The following is a 22,670-nucleotide window of genomic DNA, read 5'->3' on the forward strand; positions in this document are numbered from 1 at the left end:
CGAACACATTTGCTCATATGATGTATATATTCTCATGCAATGGCTAATACTCAAGCAGTTCATAACGAGATACATGCAAATAAGATCATCTAACAGCTATGTCAATCATGGAGAGGTACCAACAATTAATAATAAGCATCATGAATCATGTATATAAACAGGATTGCAATGTTCATAAGAGAGTATGATAAAGTGGTATCTCGCTTTTCGTATTTGGTTGGCAAAACATAAATGCCCGGGCACCTCTGGAGTTCATAGAAAGACTAGAAGTAGTGATTGTCAAAAGATAAATGCGTCAAAGTTATACCACAATCAATCATATTTTGAGACAAGCATATTATACTAAGAATGACAGTTGTGCTCTCAAGATAGTGCTCAAAGAAATAATGGAGACACAACATAAAAGTAAAAGATTGACCCTTCGCAGAGGGAAGCAGGGATTAACATGCGCTAGAGCTTTTCATTTTTATAAAGACAGGAGTAAAATCATTTTGAGAGGTGTTTGTTGTTGTCAACGAATGGTAATGGGTACACTAACTACCTCGCCAACCGGACTTTCAAGAGCGGCTCCCATGAATTATTGCATATTTATTTGGCACTCCTTCCAACCTTTCTTACACAAACCATGGCTAACCGAATCCTCGGGTGCCTACCAACAATCACATGCCATGAAGGAGTGCCTTTAGTTTTATTATGATGATGACACTCCCCCCAACCTTTGCTTACACAAGCCATGGCTAACCGAATCCTTCGGGTGCCGTCCAACAATCACAAACCATGGAGGAGTGTCTATTAAGTTAATTAATTCGGGACTGGGAATCCCATTGCCAGCTCTTTTTGCAAAATTATTGGATAAGCGGATGTGCCACTAGTCCATGTGAGAGTCCGTCAAAAGTAAATGACAAGGTTGAAAGCTAAACACCACATACTTCCTCATGAGCTATGAAACATAAACACAAATTGAGAAGCATTTTGAAGGTTTTAAAGGTAGCGCATGGGAATTTACTTGGAATGGTTTGAAATGCCATGCATAGGTATTTATGGTGGACACTCTGGAATAACTTGGTTTTCATGTGTTTGGAAGCACGAGCAGCGTTCCCGCTCAGTACAAGTGAAGGCTAGTAATAGACTAGGGAGCGACAAATCAAGAGAGCAGTAACTGTCATAATCATGCTTGCGGCAAAATAAATTAACGGAGGCATAAAAGTGATACAAGAACTCTGAAGCAATATAGATCATCGAGGCTTAATTGACTTTTTGTTCAGTCATATGCATGCGTGAGCATGTGCCAAGTCGATATAAATGAATTATTCAGAGGAGGATACCACAATGCCATACTTACTTATGAATAAAACAATGCAAGCAAACATCCATGACATGCTACTCATATTAATAAATTGGAGCTAAACATGAGAGACCATAAACTACTAGACTTTCTCAAATAACATATACCTCACATGAACCAACTAAGCATGCTCACATGGATGAGTATATGTACAAAAATGAAAACAAATAGAGTTCATACCAGCCTCTCACCACAATCCAATTGTCGTAGATCGTCATTATTGCCTTTTCACTTGTGCAGCTTGGATAATATAAAATGAAAACCACGCTCCAGCCACCGAAGACCATTGAACTCATAAAGAACTTTACAAACCAAAGAAGAACAGCAAATATTTTTGGTGTTTTCAAATTGCAAATAAGAACAAGAGGAAACAAATAAACAAAGTAAAATCTTTTTGGGTTTTCTTGTAGCAAACTAGCAATAGCAGATAAAACGAAACAAATGCAAGAAACCAAAGCAAACAAATGGTGAAGAGAAACAACAGAAATATTTTTGGTCTTTTTGTGTTTTGGGAAAGAAACAAAACGAAAACAAGAAATAGCAAACTAAAAGAAACACAGAAAAGCGAGATGGCAGAAATCTGCCAAAACCTGACAGCAGTACAGAAATCGATTTTTACAAAAATCTTACGTTGCTCAGATCGAAAAGTGTTCAACTAATGAAAGTTAGATAACAACCTGGGGAACCTGCACAAAAATTGGCAGCTCAAAATGACGCTCTGGCTATTTTTGAGAATTTTTACGGTAACGTTCCAGAATCTGTTTTCAGGCAGCACTTCCCCAAATATCATCTTCCTCTCATTAGAAAACCACTCAAACGAACAAAACAAGTATGTGCAAGTATCCAGCAACCATAATATGCAAAGAATGAGTGATGCCGGTATACCTCCCCCCAAGCTTAGGCTTTTGGCCTAAGTGGAGTTCAACCCCAACGAGGGTCGTTGTTCCTCGCCGGTGGGTAGTCCATGGAGTAGTCATAGTAAAGTTCCTGTGCAGAAGAAAAGCGTGGAGGCTCCGCATATCCACCATGATGATGCGAGGAACTTGCTGCATCGGATGATGAGTCGAGGTTCTCCTCGACCTCCGTGTCATCTCTTGCATGTTGACCTCCTCTCTCTATGTGTGCATCCAGTGCACCTTCTGTGACCGACCAATCTCCCCTGGAATCAAGGTTAGACAAAACAGGCACAGGCAATCTTACTAGTTTCTCAGTTTTCTTAGTTATTCTCCAGACTTTCTTATAAAATGTCATCTTGTAAAACAGGTTACCCAAGTTGGAGGAATCTGAAACAAATTCATGTTTAATCATAGAGGCTATATCAAGTTTTTCTATGTGGAATGGAATATCAAAATGATGAGGTTCTACATTATGAAAAGCCAGTAAACGAGAGGCGATGAGACCTCCACAAATTCCACCTTTCTCACGGTTAGTAGCAAGTCTATAGGCTATCAATGCCCCCAAATTATAAGTCTTACTATTTTGCAGTGCCGCAGCTAGAAAAGCCAAATCCGGGATAGAAAGTTTACCACCAATCTTTTTAGCAAGAACGCATTTGGTAATAAAATAGGCAAAGTAGCGGATAGCCGGGAGCTGAATACTAGTGATTTTACCATTATCCCCTAAGAAACTCCTTCCATCGCTAATCATCTTGAAGAGGTCCTACAGTTCTTGCGGCGATCCCCTTATCTTCTCGCATGACCCCCATTGCGGTACTCTAATTGCTGCACAAAAAGCACTAAATGGCAAGTTGACAGCTTTATTGTAAATTTTATACTGGACCGTGGGGTTAGAGCGCGACCAATTGAACTTGAAGTCCTGCACAAAAGACATAGTTAATTTTACATATTGTCTTGGCTCTCCTTCAACAAAGTCACTCAGCCCTGCACGAGAAATTAGACTTTGAACATCTTCAAGTATTCCCGCGCTTCTCATAAAATCCGCACACGGGTAGTAAGAGGGGTATACTCCCTCTTCACGATTGACTCTCATAACTTGTTGGACTTCCAATTCTTGCTGGTTTAAGTGATATCTATTCCACTCCATTTTCTAAAATTTCAACAAACAATATAAAAATTTGATTTGGTGACATATAATTGAGGGAAACTTCCATAGGAACTTGCTAGAGCACTAATCATGCATCAAAACTAGTTTCTACCACTTAGAACAAGCATGCAAGCTCACTAAACATGTTACCTACAGCAGCAAAATATTCAAGATATACTCAACCAAACAAAATTCTACTTGGATGGGTGGAGGAGTCACATACCAAGGAGCAAATGTGCCAAATTTCAGCAGGAAATCTGGGCTGAGCAAAGAGATCGAGAAATCTGGAGCTCTGGAGCAAAAACGCGAGAGAGAGGAACCTGGTACGAGTTTTTTCGGGAGAGAGAAGGTGCTGGGAGAAAGAGATGATAAAGTGGGGCAAAGGGGGGCCCACACCACATGGTGGCGCGGCCAAGGAGGAAGATGATATTGTGGAGATTCATGAAAATCATTTAACAAGATGTTGTTGAGGACATGGCTGGTAGGACAAAAGATGTTGTGCAAGTTTCTCATTGCGAGCACGCACGACTATATATGGAACACATGCCTATTGATTGCTTTGTACTTGAACACCGTTTTATTATTATCTGCAAATGCCCTGCTATGATTGTTACATGAGTTTCTCTCATCCATGCAACGCCCATCATCCGTCCCCGTGCCTACAGTATTTTAATCCTGCTGTTTACTAAAATCACTACTGCTGTCTTTGTTACTCTGCTGCTGTTATTTCACCATCAAGCATCGCTATAAAACTGTTATTATCGATAAACTCTTGCGAGCAAGTCTGTTTCCAGGTGCAGCTGAATTGACAACTCCGCTGTTAAGGCTTCCAAGTGTTCTTTGTCTCCCCTTGTGTCGAATCAATAAATTGGGTTTTACTTCCCTCGAAGACTGTTGCGATCCCCTATACTTGTGGGTCATCAAGACTATTTTCTGGCGCCGTTGCCGGGGAGTGAAGCGCTATTGGTAAGTGGAATTGGTAAGGAAAACCTTTACTGTTGTGCTGATTTTATTTCTGCCTGCTGCTATAAGTCATTATGGAGAGATCTTCTCTTCAATTTTTATTTGGGAAATCTACTACTACTGCAACGGTAGTGGATGAGGCGCCAGGTGAGGAAGTGATACCATATAAAATACCTATGAAAATTATTGAACGTGTTATGGATAACCGCTATGAAGGGGATGGAACTGTCCATCCCGGTGATCATTTACTGTTTTTGCATGAATTATGCGGGTTATTCAAATGTGCAGGTATTGCTATGGATGAAGTGAGGAAGAAACTATTCTCTTTATCGCTGTCTGGTAAAACGGCGCATTGGTATAAATTACTGGATAATGGGGATTCTCTTGAATGGAATGATATTGTGCCCCGGTTTTATTCTAAGTTCTATCCTCCAAGTGAAATTCACAAGGATCGGAATCGCATATATAATTTTTGGCCTCATGATGGAGAGAGTATTGCCAAGCTTGGGGGAGATTGAAGTCTTTAATGCTCAAATGCCCCATTCATGAGCTTCCTGGTAATGTTATTATTGATAATTTCTATGCAAGACTTTCTTTTCAAGACAAGACCTTGCTGGATACTTCTTGTTCTGGATCATTTACACGCAACAAAGAAGAGTTTAAAAGGGACCTTCTTGATCGGATCCAAGAAAATACTGAAGGTTGGGAGAACGACAAGGATAGAGAATCAGGTATAATTTATGATTATAAATGCATTGAAGCTTTTATGGATACTGATAAATTTCGTAATATGAGTGCTACATATGGTCTTGATTCTCAAGTTGCTGCAAATCTTTATAAAGCTTTTGCCTCTCATTATGAATTGCCAAAGAAGAATTTTGATAAGTATCATGAACCGTATAAAGATAAAATTGATTCATCTATTAATAAATGCGTTGTAGTTGAAACTGCTGATCATGTTATTCCTGAAGCTTATATTGAAGAAACTCCTTTCCCTGCTAAAATGAAGGAGTACTCTGTTATAAATAGTGCGGTTCATAAAAGTGAAAAGAAACCTGTAGAACCTGAAGAACAAATAAAAGTTGAACCTGCTGTTGCAATAGTTAAAGATCTTGTGACTGAAAATGTGGAGGATGGTCATATTATTTTCTGCGAAGATGCTTCTAATATTGTTTCACATCCTAATAAACCCAAACAAGTTAGTGTTCCTATGCTATCTGTTAGAATTGGTGATCATTGCTATTATGGATTATGTGATATTGGTGCAAGTGTTAGTGCTATTCCTTATGAGCTTTACACGGAGATTATGCACGAAATTGATTCTTGTGAACTTGAAGATATTGATGTGGTTATTCAGCTGGCTAATAGAGAAACTATTTCTCCAATTGGTATTGTTCGAGATGTGGAAGTTTTATGCGGTAAGATTAAATATCCTGCTGACTTTTTGGTACTTGGTTCTCATTGCTAGTGATTATTGTCCTATTATTTTTGGTAGACCTTTTCTAAATACTTGTGGAGCTATTATAGATTGCAAGAAAGAGAAAATTTTGACTAAATTTGCTGGTGAATCTTATGAGTTTAACTTCTCTAAATTTACTAAAACTCCTTATAAAGCTGATTTGCCTAGTAATGATTTTAAAATGGAACAGTGTGCATCTATCGTTCTTGTTCCTAACAATCCTTTGCAGCAACATTTGGAGGATAGCGAGAGTGAAGTTTTTAGGAAAGAAAGAGATGAGCTTGAGGAAATTTTTCTTCGCCAACCTATTCTCAAGCATGATTTACTGGTGGAAGATTTGGGTACAACACCTCCACCAAAGGAAGATCCTGTTTTTGATTTAAAGCCTTTGCCTGATAATCTTAAATATGCTCATATTGATGATAAGAAAATATATCCTGTTATTATTAGTTCTAAGCTTTCAGGGATTGAGGAAGAAAGGTTATTGGAAATATTGAAGAAGCACCGAGGAGCTATTGGCTACACTCTTGATGATTTGAAAGGGATTTCTCCTTCTATTTGCCAACATGCTATTAATATGGAAGATGATGCAAAGCCTGTTGTTGAACATCAGCGTCGTCTAATTCCGAAGATGAAGGAAGTGGTAAGGAATGAGGTATTACGACTTCTTGAAGCTGGTATTATATATCCTATTGCTGATAGTAGATGGGTTAGCCCTGTGCATTGCGTTCCCAAGAAAGGAGGAATGACTGTTGTGCCTAATGATAATGATGAGCTCATCCCTCAAAGAGTAGTTGTAGGGTATAGAATGTGCATTGATTTTCGAAAAGTTAATAAAGTTACTAAGAAAGATCATTACCCTTTACCATTTATTGATCAAATGCTAGAAAGATTGTCTAAAAATACTCATTTTTGCTTTCTTGATGGTTATTCTGGGTTTTCACAAATTGCTGTTAAAGCTAAAGATCAAGAGAAAACCACTTTTACTTGTCCTTATGGAACTTATGCTTATAGACGCATGCCTTTTGGTTTATGTAATGCTCCTGCTACTTTTCAAAGATGCATGTCTGCTATTTTTACGTTAATAGGTTAGCAATTATATCTTATAAGTAAAAGTAGATACGGGGTACTTCTTTTGCAAGAATTTGATTTACATATTGTAGATAGGAAAGGTGCTGATAATCCTGTTGCTGATAATTTGTCTAGATTGGAAAATATTGCTTATGATCCTGTTCCTGTTAATGATAGTTTTCCAAATGAACAATTGGCTGTAATAAAGGTGAGCTCGCGAGACAGTCCTTGGTATGCTGATTATGCTAACTTTATTGTTTCCAAGTACTTGCCTCCAACCTTTTCAGCTCAGCAAAGGAGGAAATTCTTTTATGATTTGAGGCATTATTTCTGGGATGACCCACACTTATATAAAGAAGGAGTGGATGGTATTATGCGAAGATGTGTTCCCGAATATGAACAACAGGAGATATTGAGTAAATGTCATGGTAGTGCTTATGGAGGACATCACGCCGGAGAAAGAACCGCACAAAAGGTTCTACAATCAGGTTTTTATTGGCCAACTCTCTTCAAGGATGCGAGAAAGTTTATTTTATCTTGTGATGAATGCCAAAGGGTTGGTAATATCTCCAGACGCAATGAAATGCCTATGAATTATACTCTTGTTACTGAATTATACTCAGTATCGCAATAATTTGTACTCACGTATCTCTGGAGCATACTAATAGGTATCCTCACATCGCTAGGTCAGTAAACCTATTTATGACATGCATCTCAACCTATTTTTCATGTCTGCTACTAATCACGTATCTACTCAATAGGAAAGGTGTTGATGACGCGTAAAGCACACGCTCGTTGGGAACCCCAAGTGGAAGGTGTGATGCGTACAGCAGCAAGTTTCCCTCAGTAAGAAACCAAGGTTTATCGAACCAGTAGGAGTCAAGAAGCACGTTGAAGGTTGATGGCGGCGGGATGTAGTGCGGCGCAACACCAGGGATTCCGGCGCCAACGTGGAACCTGCACAACACAACCAAAGTACTTTGCCCCAACGAAACAGTGAGGTTGTCAATCTCACCGGCTTGCTGTAACAAAGGATTAACCGTATTGTGTGGAAGATGATTGTTTGCGTAAAACAAGAGAACAAGTATTGCAGTAGATTGTATTTCAGTAAAGAGAATTGGACCGGGGTCCACAGTTCACTAGAGGTGTCTCTCCCATAAGACGAACAGCATGTTGGGTGAACAAATTACAGTTGGGCAATTAACAAATAAAGAGAGCATGACCATGCACATACATATCATGATGAGTATAGTGAGATTTAATTGGGCATTACGACAAAGTACATAGACCGCCATCCAACTGCATCTATGCCTAAAAAGTCCACCTTCAGGTTATCATCCGAACCCCCTCCAGTATTAAGTTGCTAACAACAGACAATTGCATTAAGTATTGCGCGTAATGTAACTAGTGACTACATCCTTGAACATAGCACTAATGTTTTATCCATAGTGGCAACAGCACATCCATAACCTTAGAGGTTCTTGTCACCCCTCCAGATTCACGGAGACATGAACCCACTATCGAGCATAAATACTCCCTCTTGGAGTTACTAGCATCAACTTGGCCAGAGCATCTACTAATAACGGAGAGCATGCAAGATCATAAACAACACATAGATATAACTTTGATAATCAACATAACAAGTATTCTCTATTCATCGGATCCCAACAAACGCAACATATAGAATTACAGATAGATGATCTTGATCATGTTAGGCAGCTCACAAGATCCGACAATGATAGCACAATGGGGAGAAGACAACCATCTAGCTACTGCTATGGACCCATAGTCCAGGGGTAGACTACTCACACATCACACCGGAGGCGACCATGGCGGCGTAGAGTCCTCCGGGAGATGATTCCCCTCTCCGGCAGGGTGCCGGAGGCGATCTCCTGGATCCCCGAGATGGGATCGGCGTTGGCGGCGTCTCTGGAAGGTTTTCCGTATCGTGGCTCACGGTACTGGGGGTTTCATCACGGAGGCTTTAAGTAGGCGGAAGGGCAAGTCAGGAGGGGGCACAGGGGCCCCAGATGACAGGGCGGCGCAGCCAAGGGGGGGCCGCGCCGCCCTAGGGTTTGGGCACCCTGTGGCCCCACTTCGTTTCGTCTTCGGACTTCTGGAAGTTTCGTGGAAAAATAGGCCCCTGGGCGTTGATTTCGTCCAATTCCGAGAATATTTCCTTACTAGGATTTCTGAAACCAAAAACAGCAGAAAACAGAATCGGCACTTCGGCATCTTGTTAATAGGTTAGTTCAGAAAATGCACGAATATGACATAAAGTGTGCATAAAACATGTAGATAACATCAATAATGTGGCATGGAACATAAGAAATTATCGATACGTTGGAGACGTATCAGCATCCCCAAGCTTAGTTCTGCTCGTCCCGAGCAGGTAAAACGATAACACAGATAATTTCTGGAGTGACATGCCATCATAATCTTGATCATACTATTTGTAAAGCATATGTAGTGAATGCAGCGATCAAAACAATGTATATGACATGAGTAAACAAGTGAATCATAAAGCAAAGACTTTTCATGAATAGCACTTCAAGACAAGCATCAATAAGTCTTGCATAAGAGTTAACTCATAAAGCAATAATTTAAAGTAAAGGTATTGAAGCAACACAAAAGAAGATTAAGTTTCAGCGGTTGCTTTCAACTTGTAACATGTATATCTCATGGATATTGTCAACATAGAGTAATATAATAAGTGCAATAAGCAAGTATGTAGGAATCAATGCACAGTTCACACAAGTGTTTGCTTCTTGAGGTGGAGAGAAATAGGTGAACTGACTCAACATTGAAAGTAAAAGAATTGTCCTCCATAGAGGAAAAGCATCGATTGCTATATTTGTGCTAGAGCTTTGATTTTGAAAACATGAAACAATTTTGTCAACGGTAGTAATAAAGCATATGTATCATGTAAATTATATCTTACAAGTTGCAAGCCTCATGCATAGTATACTAATAGTGCCCGCACCTTGTCCTAATTAGCTTGGACTACCGGATCATCACAATGCACATGTTTTGACCAAGTGTCACAAAGGGGTACCTCTATGCCGCCTGTACAAAGGTCTAAGGAGAAAGCTCGCATTGGATTTCTCGCTATTGATTATTCTTCAACTTAGACATCCATACCGGGACAACATAGACAACAGATAATGGACTCCTCTTTTATGCATAAGCATGTAACAACAATTAATAATTTTCTCATTTGAGATTGAGGATATATGTCCAAAACTGAAACTTCCACCATGGATCATGGCTTTAGTTAGCGGCCCAATGTTCTTCTCTAACAATATGCATGCTTAACCATAAGGTGGTAGATCGCTCTTACTTCAGACAAGACGGACATGCATAGCAACTCACATGAAATTCAACAATGAATAGTTGATGGCGTCCCCAGTGAACATGGTTATCGCACAACAAGCAACTTAATAAGAGATAAAGTGCATAATTACATATTCAATACCACAATAGTTTTTAAGCTATTTGTCCCATGAGCTATATATTGCAAAGGTGAATGATGGAATTTTAAAGGTAGCACTCAAGCAATTTACTTTGGAATGGCGGAAAATACCATGTAGTAGGTAGGTATGGTGGACACAAATGGCATAGTGGTTGGCTCAAGTATTTTGGATGCATGAGAAGTATTCCCTCTCGATACAAGGTTTAGGCTAGCAAGGCTTATTTGAAACAAACACAAGGATGAACCGGTGCAGCAAAACTCACATAAAAGACATATTGAAAATATTATAAGACTCTACACCATCTTCCTTGTTGTTCAAACTCAATACTAGAAATTATCTAGACCTTAGAGAAACCAAATATGCAAACCAAATTTTAGCATGCTCTATGTATTTCTTCATTAATGGGTGCAAAGCATATGATGCAAGAGCTTAATCATGAGCACAACAATTGCCCAGTATCACATTACCCAAGACATTAATAGCAATTACTACATGTATCATTTTCAAATTCCAACCATATAACAATTTAACGAAGGAGAAACTTCGCCATGAATACTATGAGTAGAAACCAAGGACATACTTATCCATATGCTACAGCGGAGCGTGTCTCTCTCCCATAAAGTGAATGCTAGGATCCATTTTATTCAAACAAAACAAAAACAAAAACAAACCGACGCTCCAAGAAAAAGCACATAAGATGTGATGGAATAAAAATATAGTTTCAGGGGAGGAACCTGATAATGTTGTCGATGAAGAAGGGGATGCCTTGGGCATCCCCAAGCTTAGACGCTTGAGTCTTCTTGATATATGCAGGGGTGAACCACCGGGGCATCCCCAAGCTTAGAGCTTTCACTCTCCTTGATCATGTTGCATCATACTCCTCTCTTGATCCTTGAAAACTTCCTCCACACCAAACTTAGAACAACTCATTAGAGGGTTAGTGCACAATAAAAATTAACATATTCAGAGGTGACACAATCATTCTTAACACTTCTGGACATTGCATAATGCTACTGGACATTAGTAGATCAAAGAAATTCATCCAACATAGCAAAAGAGGCAATGCGAAATAAAAGGCAGAATCTGTCAAAACAGAACAGTTCGTATTGACGAATTTTAAAATGGCACCATACTTGCTCAAATGAAAATTCTCAAATTGAATGAAAGTTGCGTACATATCTGAGGATCATGCACGTAAATTGGCTTAATTTTCTGAGCTACCTACAGGGAGGTGGACCCAGATTCGTGACAGCAAAGAAATCTGGAACTGCGCAGTAATCCAAATCTAGTACTTACTTTTCTATCAACGGCTTTACTTGGCACAACAAAACACAAAACTAAGATAAGGAGAGGTTGCTACAGTAGTAAACAACTTCCAAGACACAAAATAAAAACAAAGTACTGTAGGTAAAAACATGGGTTGTCTCCCATAAGCGCTTTTCTTTAACGCCTTTCAGCTAGGCGCAGAAAGTGTGCATCAAGTATTATCAAGAGACGAAGTGTCAACATCATAATTTGTTCTCATAATAGAATCAAAAGGTAACTTCATTCTCTTTCTAGGGAAGTGTTCCATACCTTTCTTGAGAGGAAATTGATATTTTATATTACCTTCCTTCATATCAATAATAGCACCAACAGTTCGAAGAAAAGGTCTTCCCAATATAATGGGACAAGATGCATTGCATTCAATATCCAAGACAACAAAATCAACGGGGACAAGGTTATTGTTAACGGTAATGCGAACATTATTAACTTTCCCCAAAGGTTTCTTTGTAGAATGATTAGCAAGATTAACATCCAAATAACAATTTTTCAGCGGTGGCAAGTCAAGCATATTATAAATTTTCTTAGGCATAACAGAAATACTTGCACCAAGATCACATAAAGCATTACAATCAAAATCTTTAACCTTCATCTTAATGATGGGCTCCCAACCATCCTCTAGCTTTTTAGGAATAGAGGCTTCACGCTCTAGTTTCTCTTCTCTAGCTTTTATGAGAGCATTTGTAATATGATGCGTGAAAGCCAAATTTATAGCACTAGCATTAGGACTTTTAGCAAGTTTTTGCAAGAACTTTATAACTTCAGAGATGTGGCAATCATCAAAATTCAAACCATTATAATCTAAAGCAATGGGATCATCATCCCCAATGTTGGAAAAAATTTCAGCAGCTTTATCACGAGCGGTTTCAGCTTTTAGCTTTGAGCGAGTTTCTCGCGCTTTGCATTAAAAGTGGAAACATTGCTAACACCAATTCTTTTATTATTATTAGTAGGAGGTGCAGCAACATGTGTAGCATTAGCATTACAAGTGGTGGTAATAGTCCAAACTTTAGCTACATTCTTCTCTTTAGCTAGTTTTTCATTTTCTTCTCTATCCCACCTAGCACGCAGTTCAGCCATTAATCATATATTCTCATTAATTCTAACTTGGATGGCATTTGCTGTAGTAGTAATTTTATCATCTAAATCCTCAGGTTTAGCAGCCATTTTATTAATTAAAGAAGATTGTGATGCAGACATGTATGAGATTCGGGTTTCAGCATTAGCAAGTTTAGTTTGCAACCCCGAGATCTCCCTATTCAGATTTTCAAGTTGATTCCCTATATTCTTCAACAAGGTAGATTGCTCATTCATAGTTTTAGTAAACAATTTATTTTGCTCATATTGTGATTGCATAAAGCTCTTGGTGGATCTTTCAATTTCTAGCATCTTTTCTTCATTAGGTGAAGCATATCTACCATAAGAATTACCATTAGCAGGGTATGGCCTAGAATCATTGTGATTGTTATTTTTAATGAAATTCACATCAACATATTCTTTTTGAGCAACTAATGACGCTAACGGAACATTATTAGAATTAACATTAGGCCTACCATTCACAAGCATAGACATAATAGCATCAATCTTATCACTCAAGGAAGAGGTTTCTTCGACAGAATTTACCTTCTTACCTTGTGGAGCTCTTTCCGTGTGCCATTCAGAGTAATTGATCATCATATTATCAAGAAGCTTTGTTGCTTCACCAAGAGTGATGGACATAAAGGTACCTCCAGCAGCTGAATCCAATAAATTCCTATAAGAACAATTTAGTCCTGCATAGAAGGTTTGGATGATCATCCAAGTAGTCAGTCCATGGGTTGGGCAATTTTTAACCAGAGATTTCATTCTTTCCCAAGCTTGAGCAACATGTTCAGTATCTAATTGTTTAAAATTCATTATGCTACTCCTCAAAGATATAATTTTAGCAGGGGGATAATATCTACCAATAAAAGCATCCTTGCATTTAGTCCATGAATCAATACTATTCTTAGGCAGAGATAGCAACCAATCTTTAGCTCTTCCTCTTAATGAGAAAGGGAACAATTTTAGTTTAATAATGTCACCATCTACATCTTTATATTTTGCATTTCACATAGTTCAACAAAATTATTAAGATGGGCAGCAGCATCATCAGAACTAACACCAGAAAATTGCTCTCGCATAACAAGATTCAGTAAGGCAGGTTTAATTTCAAAGAATTCTGCTGTAGTAGCAGGTGGAGCAATAGGTGTGCATAAGAAATCATTATTAATTGTGGTTGTGAAGTCACACAACTTAGTATTTTCAGGGTTGGCCATTTTAGCAACAGTAAATAAAGCAAACTAGATAAAGTAAATGCAAGTAACTAATTTTTTTGTGTTTTAGATATAGCAAACAAGATAGTAAATAAAGTAAAACTAGCAACTAATTTTTTTGTATTTTGATTTAGTGCAGCAAACAAAGTAGTAAATAAAACTAAGCAAGACAAAAACAAAGTAAAGAGATTGAGAAGTGGAGACTCCCCTTGCAGCGTGTCTTGATCTCCCCGGCAACGGCGCCAGAAATTTAGCTTGATGACGCGTAAAGCACACGCTCGTTGGGAACCCCAAGTGGAAGGTGTGATGCGTACAGCAGCAAGTTTCCCTCAGTAAGAAACCAAGGTTTATCGAACCAGTAGGAGTCAAGAAGCACGTTGAAGGTTGATGGCGGCGGGATGTAGTGCGGCGCAACACCAGGGATTCCGGCGCCAACGTGGAACCTGCACAACACAACCAAAGTACTTTGCCCCAACGAAACAGTGAGGTTGTCAATCTCACCGGCTTGCTGTAACAAAGGATTAACCGTATTGTGTGGAAGATGATTGTTTGCAAAAAAAAGTAGAACAAGTATTGCAAAGTAGATTGTATTTCAAGAAAGAGAATTGGACCGGGGTCCACAGTTCACTAGAGGTGTCTCTCCCATAAGACGAACAGCATGTTGGGTGAACAAATTACAGTTGGGCAATTAACAAATAAAGAGAGCATGACCATGCACATACATATCATGATGAGTATAGTGACATTTAATTGGGCATTACGACAAAGTACATAGACCGCCATCCAACTGCATCTATGCCTAAAAAGTCCACCTTCAGGTTATCATCCGAACCCCCTCCAGTATTAAGTTGCTAACAACAGACAATTGCATTAAGTATTGCGCGTAATGTAACTAGTGACTACATCCTTGAACATAGCACTAATGTTTTATCCCTAGTGGCAACAGCACATCCATAACCTTAGAGGTTCTTGTCACCCCTCCAGATTCACGGAGACATGAACCCACTATCGAGCATAAATACTCCCTCTTGGAGTTACTAGCATCAACTTGGCCAGAGCATCTACTAATAACGGAGAGCATGCAAGATCATAAACAACACATAGATATAACTTTGATAATCAACATAACAAGTATTCTCTATTCATCAGATCCCAACAAACGCAACATATAGAATTACAGATAGATGATCTTGATCATGTTAGGCAGCTCACAAGATCCGACAATGATAGCACAATGGGGAGAAGACAACCATCTAGCTACTGCTATGGACCCATAGTCCAGGGGTAGACTACTCACACATCACACCGGAGGCGACCATGGCGGCGTAGAGTCCTCCGGGAGATGATTCCCCTCTCCGGCAGGGTGCCGGAGGCGATCTCCTGAATCCCCCGAGATGGGATCGGCGTTGCCGGCGTCTCTGGAAGGTTTTCCGTATCGTGGCTCTCGGTACTGGGGGTTTCGTCACGGAGGCTTTAAGTAGGCGGAAGGGCAAGTCAGGAGGGGGCACAGGGGCCCCAGATGACAGGGTGGCGCGGCCAAGGGGGGGGCCGCGCTGCCCTAGGGTTTGGGCACCCTGTGGCCCCACTTTGTTTCGTCTTCGGACTTCTGGAAGCTTCGTGGAAAAATAGGCCCCTGGGCGTTGATTTCGTCCAATTCCGAGAATATTTCCTTACTAGGATTTCTGAAACCAAAAACAGCAGAAAAACAAAGAATCGGCACTTCGGCATCTTGTTAATAGGTTAGTTCCAGAAAATGCACGAATATGACATAAAGTGTGCATAAAACATGTAGATAACATCAATAATGTGGCATGGAACATAAGAAATTATCGATACGTTGGAGACGTATCAGCAACGGCAACGGCGCCAGAAATTTAGCTTAGTTTTCGTTGATAGGAAAGAGGCAATGCGAAATAAAAGGCAGAATCTGTCAAAACAGAACAGTTCGTATTGACGAATTTTAAAATGGCACCAGACTTGCTCAAATGAAAATGCTCAAATTGAATGAAAGTTGCGTACATATCTGAGGATCATGCACGTAAATTGGCTTAATTTTCTGAGCTACCTACAGGGAGGTGGACCCAGATTCGTGATAGCAAAGAAATCTGGAACTGCGCAGTAATCCAAATCTAGTACTTACTTTTCTATCAACGGCTTAACTTGGCACAACAAAACACAAAACTAAGATAAGGAGAGGTTGCTACAGTAGTAAACAACTTCCAAGACACAAAATAAAAACAAAGTACTGTAGGTAAAAACATGGGTTGTCTCCCATAAGCGCTTTTCTTTAACGCCTTTCAGCTAGGCGCAGAAAGTGTGCATCAAGTATTATCAAGAGACGAAGTGTCAACATCATAATTTGTTCTCATAATAGAATCAAAAGGTACCTTCATTCTCTTTCTAGGGAAGTGTTCCATACCTTTCTTGAGAGGAAATTGATATTTTATATTACCTTCCTTCATATCAATAATAGCACCAACAGTTCGAAGAAAAGGTCTTCCCAATATAATGGGACAAGATGCATTGCATTCAATATCCAAGACAACAAAATCAACGGGGACAAGGTTATTGTTAACGGTAATGCGAACATTATCAACTTTCCCCAAAGGTTTCTTTGTAGAATGATCAGCAAGATTAACATCCAAATAACAATTTTTCAGCGGTGGCAAGTCAAGCATATTATAAATTTTCTTAGGCATAACAGAAATACTTGCACCAAGATCACATAAAGCATTACAATCAAAATCTTTAACCTTCATCTTAATGATGGGCTCCCAACCATCCTCTAGCTTTCTAGGAATAGAGGCTTCGCGCTCTAGTTTCTCTTCTCTAGCTTTTATGAGAGCATTTGTAATATGATGTGTGAAAGCCAAATTTATAGCACTAGCATTAGGACTTTTAGCAAGTTTTTGCAAGAACTTTATAACTTCAGAGATGTGGCAATCATCAAAATTCAAACCATTATAATCTAAAGCAATGGGATCATCATCCCCAATGTTGGAAAAAAATTCAGCAGCTTTATCACAGGCAGTTTCAGCAGTTTTATCAGTTTCAGGCAGTTTCTCGCGCTTTGCATTAGAAGTGGAAACATTGCTAACACCAATTATTTTATTAGTATTAGTAGGAGGTGCAGCAACATGTGTAGCATTAGCATTACTAGTGGTGGTAATAGTCCAAACTTTAGCTACATTCTTCTCTTTAGCTAGTTTTTCATTTTCTTCTCTATCCCACCTAGCACGCAGTTCAGCCATTAATCTTATATTCTCATTAATTCTAACTTGGATGGCATTTGCTGTAGTAACAATTTTATTATGATGATTCTCATTAGGCAAAACTTTTGTTTCAAAAGATCAACATCAGCAGCAAGACTATCGACTTTAGAAGCAAGTATATCAATTTTCCCAAGCTTTTCTTCAACAGATTTGTTAAAAGCAGTTTGTGTACTAATAAATTCTTTAAGCATAGCTTCAAGTCCAGGGGGTGAACTCCTATCATTGTTGTAAGAATTCCCATAAGAATTACCATAGCCGTTGCCATTATTATAAGGATATGGCCTATAGTTGTTACTAGAATTGTTCCGGTAAGCATTGTTGTTGAAATTATTATTTTTAATGAAGTTTACATCAACATGTTCTTCCTGTGCAACCAATGAAGCTAATGGAACATTATTAGGATCAATATTAGTCCTATCATTCACAAGCATAGACATAATAGCATCAATCTTATCACTCAAGGAAGAGGTTTCTTCGACAGAATTTACCTTCTTACCTTGTGGAGCTCTTTCCGTGTGCCATTCAGAGTAATTGATCATCATATTATCAAGAAGCTTTGTTGCTTCACCAAGAGTGATGGACATAAAGGTACCTCCAGCAGCTAAATCCAATAAATTCCGTGAAGAAAAATTTAGTCCTGCATAGAAGGTTTGGATGATCATCCAAGTAGTCAGTCCATGGGTTGGGCAATTTTTAACCAGAGATTTCATTCTTTCCCAAGCTTGAGCAACATGTTCAGTATCTAATTGTTTAAAATTCATTATGCTACTCCTCAAAGATATAATTTTAGCAGGGGGATAATATCTACCAATAAAAGCATCCTTGCATTTAGTCCAAGAATCAATACTATTCTTAGGCAGAGATAGCAACCAATCTTTAGCTCTTCCTCTTAATGAGAAAGGGAACAATTTTAGTTTAATAATATCACCATCTACATCTTTATATTTTTGCATTTCACATAGTTCAACAAAATTATTAAGATGGGCAGCAGCATCATCAGAACTAACACCAGAAAATTGCTCTCGCATAACAAGATTCAGTAAAGCATGTTTAATTTCAAAGAATTCCGCTGTAATAGCAGGTGGAGCAATAGGTGTGCATAAGAAATCATTATTATTTGTGGTTGTGAAGTCACACAACTTAGTATTTTCAGGGTTGGCCATTTTAGCAACAGTAAATAAAACAAACTAGATAAAGTAAATGCAAGTAAACTAATTTTTTTTTTGTGTTTTTGATATAGCGAACAAGATAGCAAATAAAGTAAAACTAGCAACTAATTTTTTTTGTATTTTGATTTAGTGCAGCAAACAAAGTAGTAAATAAAACTAAGCAAGACAAAAACAAAGTAAAGAGATTGAGAAGTGGAGACTCCCCTTGCAGCGTGTCTTGATCTCCCCGGCAACGGCGCCAGAAATTTAGCTTGATGACGCGTAAAGCACACGCTCGTTGGGAACCCCAAGTGGAAGGTATGATGCGTACAACAGCAAGTTTCCCTCAGTAAGAAACCAAGGTTTATCGAACCAGTAGGAGTCAAGAAGCACGTTGAAGGTTGATGGCGGCGGGATGTAGTGCGGCGCAACACCAGGGATTCCGGCGCCAACGTGGAACCTGCACAACACAACCAAAGTACTTTGCCCCAACGAAACAGTGAGGTTGTCAATCTCACCGGCTTGCTGTAACAAAGGATTAACCGTATTGTGTGGAAGGTGATTGTTTGCAGAAAACAGTAGAGCAAGTATTGCAGTAGATTGTATTTCAGTAAAGAGAATTGGACCGGGGTCCACAGTTCACTAGAGGTGTCTCTCCCATAAGACGAACAACATGTTGGGTGAACAAATTACAGTTGGGCAATTGACAAATAAAGAGAGCATGACCATGCACATACATATCATGATGAGTATAGTGAGATTTAATTGGGCATTACGACAAAGTACATAGACCGCCATCCAACTGCATCTATGCCTAAAAAGTCCACCTTCAGGTTATCATCCGAACCCCCTCCAGTATTAAGTTGCTAACAACAGACAATTGCATTAAGTATTGCGCGTAATGTAACTAGTGACTACATCCTTGAACATAGCACTAATGTTTTATCCCTAGTGGCAACAGCACATCCATAACCTTAGAGGTTCTTGTCACCCCTCCAGATTCACGGAGACATGAACCCACTATCGAGCATAAATACTCCCTCTTGGAGTTACTAGCATCAACTTGGCCAGAGCATCTACTAATAACGGAGAGCATGCAAGATCATAAACAACACATAGATATAACTTTGATAATCAACATATCAAGTATTCTCTATTCATCGGATCCCAACAAACGCAACATATAGAATTACAGATAGATGATCTTGATCATGTTAGGCAGCTCACAAGATCCAACAATGATAGCACAATGGGGAGAAGACAACCATCTAGCTACTGCTATGGACCCATAGTCCAGGGGTAGACTACTCACACATCACACCGGAGGCGACCATGGCGGCGTAGAGTCCTCCGGGAGATGATTCCCCTCTCCGGCAGGGTGCCGGAGGCGATCTCCTGGATCCCCCGAGATGGGATCGGCGTTGGCGGCGTCTCTGGAAGGTTTTCCTTATCGTGGCTCTCGGTACTGGGGGTTTCGTCACGGAGGCTTTAAGTAGGCGGAAGGGCAAGTCAGGAGGGGGCACAGGGGCCCCAGATGACAGGGCGGCGCGGCCAAGGGGGGGCCGCGCCACCCTAGGGTTTGGGCACCCTGTGGCCCCACTTCGTTTCGTCTTCGGACTTCTGGAAGCTTCGTGGAAAAATAGGCCCCTGGGCGTTGATTTCGTCCAATTCCGAGAATATTTCCTTACTAGGATTTCTGAAACCAAAAACAGCAGAAAACAGCAACTGGCACTTCGGCATCTTGTTAATAGGTTAGTTCCAGAAAATACTAATTTAGCTTCGTGGAGAAAATAGTCTTGATGACCCACAAGTATAGGGGATCGCAACAGTCTTCGAGGGAAGTAAAACCCAATTTATTGATTCGACACAAGGGGAGACAAAGAACACTTGGAAGCCTTAACAGCGGAGTTGTCAATTCAGCTGCACCTGGAAACAGACTTGCTCGCAAGAGTTTATCAGTAGTAACAGTTTTATAGCAGTAGCAGTAGTGAAATAACAGCAGCAGAGTAACAAAGACAGCAGTAGTGATTTTAGTAAACAGCAGGATTAAAATACTTTAGGCACGGGGACGGATGATGGGCGTTGCATGGATGAGAGAAACTCATGTAACAATCATAGCAGGGCATTTGCAGATAATAATAAAACGGTGTCCAAGTACAAAGCAATCAATAGGCATGTGTTCCATATATAGTCGTGCGTGCTCGCAATGAGAAACTTGCACAACATCTTTTGTCCTACCAGCCGGTGGCAGCCGGGCCTCAAGGGAAACTACTGGATATTAAGGTACTCCTTTTAATAAAGTACCGGAGCAAAGCATTAACACTCCGTGAACACATGTGATCCTCACATCGCTACCATCCCCTCCGGTTGTCCCAATTCTTGTCACTTCGGGGCCATTGGTTCCGGACAGCGACATGTGTATACAACTTATAGGTAAGACCATAAACAATGAATATCATGATGAAACAATAACATGTTCAGATCTGAGATCATGGCACTCGGGCCCTAGTGACAAGCATTAAGCATAACAAGTTGCAACAATATCATCAAAGTACCAATTACGGACACTAGGCACTATGCCCTAACAATCTTATGCTATTACATGACCAATCTCATCCAATCCCTACCATCCCCTTCGGCCTACAGCGGGGGAATTACTCACACATGGATGGGGGAAACATGGCTGGTTGATGGAGAGGCGTTGGCGGTGATGGCGGCGATGATCTCCTCCAATTCCCCGTCCCGGCGGAGTGCCAGAACGGAGACTTCTGACTCCCGCGACGGAGTTTCGCGATGTGGCGGCGTTCTGGAGGGTTTTTGGCGACTTCGACTTCTCCCCGTGCATTTTTACGTTGAGGCCGATAAATAGTCCGAAGGAGGGCGTCGGAGGCCGGCCGAGGGGGCCACACCACAGGGCCGCGCGGCCCCCCCTGGGCCGCGCCGCCCTATGGTGTGGGGCCCTCGGGCCTCCACCTTACTTGACCTTCTGGCTCCGTCATTATTCTGGGAAAATAGGGCCTTCTGCATAAATTCCGAGGATTTTCCTGAAAGTTGGATTTCTGCACAAAAACGAGACACCAGAGCAGTTCTGCTGAAAACAGCGTTAGTCCGTGTTAGTTGCATCCAAAATACACAAATTAGAGGCAAAACAATAGCAAAAGTGTTCGGGAAAGTAGATACGTTTTGGACGTATCAACTCCCCCCAAGCTTAGCTTATTGCTTGTCCTCAAGCAATTCAGTTAACAACTAAGCGATAAAAGAACTTTCACGAACACATTTGCTCATATGATGTATATATTCTCATGCTATGGCTAATACTTAAGCAATTCATAATGAGATACATGCAAATAAGATCATCTAACAGCTATGTCAATCATGGAGAGGTACCAACAATTAATAATAAGCATCATGAATCATGTATATAAGCAGGATTGCAATGTTCATAAGAGAGTATGATAAAGTGGTATCTCGCTTGCCTGTATTTGATTGGCAAAACATAAATGCCCGGGCACCTCTGGAGTTCATAGAAAGACTAGAAGTAGTGATTGTCAAAAGATAAATGCATCAAAGTTATACCACAATCAATCATATTTTGAGACAAGCATATTATACTAAGAATGACAGTTGTGCTCTCAAGATAGTGCTCAAAGAAATAATGGAGACACAACATAAAAGTAAAAGATTGACCCTTCGCAGAGGGAAGCAGGGATTAACATGCGCTAGAGCTTTTCATTTTTATAAAGACAGGAGTAAAATTATTTTGAGAGGTGTTTGTTGTTGTCAACGAATGGTAATGGGTACACTAACTACCTCACCAACCGGACTTTCAAGAGCGGCTCCCATGAATTATTGCATGTTTATTTGGCACTCCTTCCAACCTTTCTTTCACAAACCATGGCTAACCGAATCCTCGGGTGCCTGCCAACAATCTCATACCATGAAGGAGTGCCCCTTTTTTTTTAATTTTAGTTTTATTATGATGATGACACTCCCCCCAACCTTTGCTTACACAAGCCATGGCTAACCGAATCCTTCGGGTGCCGTCCAACAATCACAAACCATGGAGGAGTGTCTATTTAAGTTAATTAATTCGGGACTGGGAATCCCATTGCCAGCTCTTTTTGCAAAATTATTGGATAAGCGGATGTGCCACTAGTCCATATGAGAGTCCGTCAAAAGTAAATGACAAGGTTGAAAGCTAAACACCACATACTTCCTCATGAGCTATGAAACATAAACACAAATTGAGAAGCATTTTGAAGGTTTTAAAGGTAGCGCA

Source organism: Lolium perenne, chromosome 1 (genome assembly GCF_019359855.2).
Source record: "Lolium perenne isolate Kyuss_39 chromosome 1, Kyuss_2.0, whole genome shotgun sequence".
Taxonomy (NCBI): domain Eukaryota; kingdom Viridiplantae; phylum Streptophyta; class Magnoliopsida; order Poales; family Poaceae; genus Lolium; species Lolium perenne.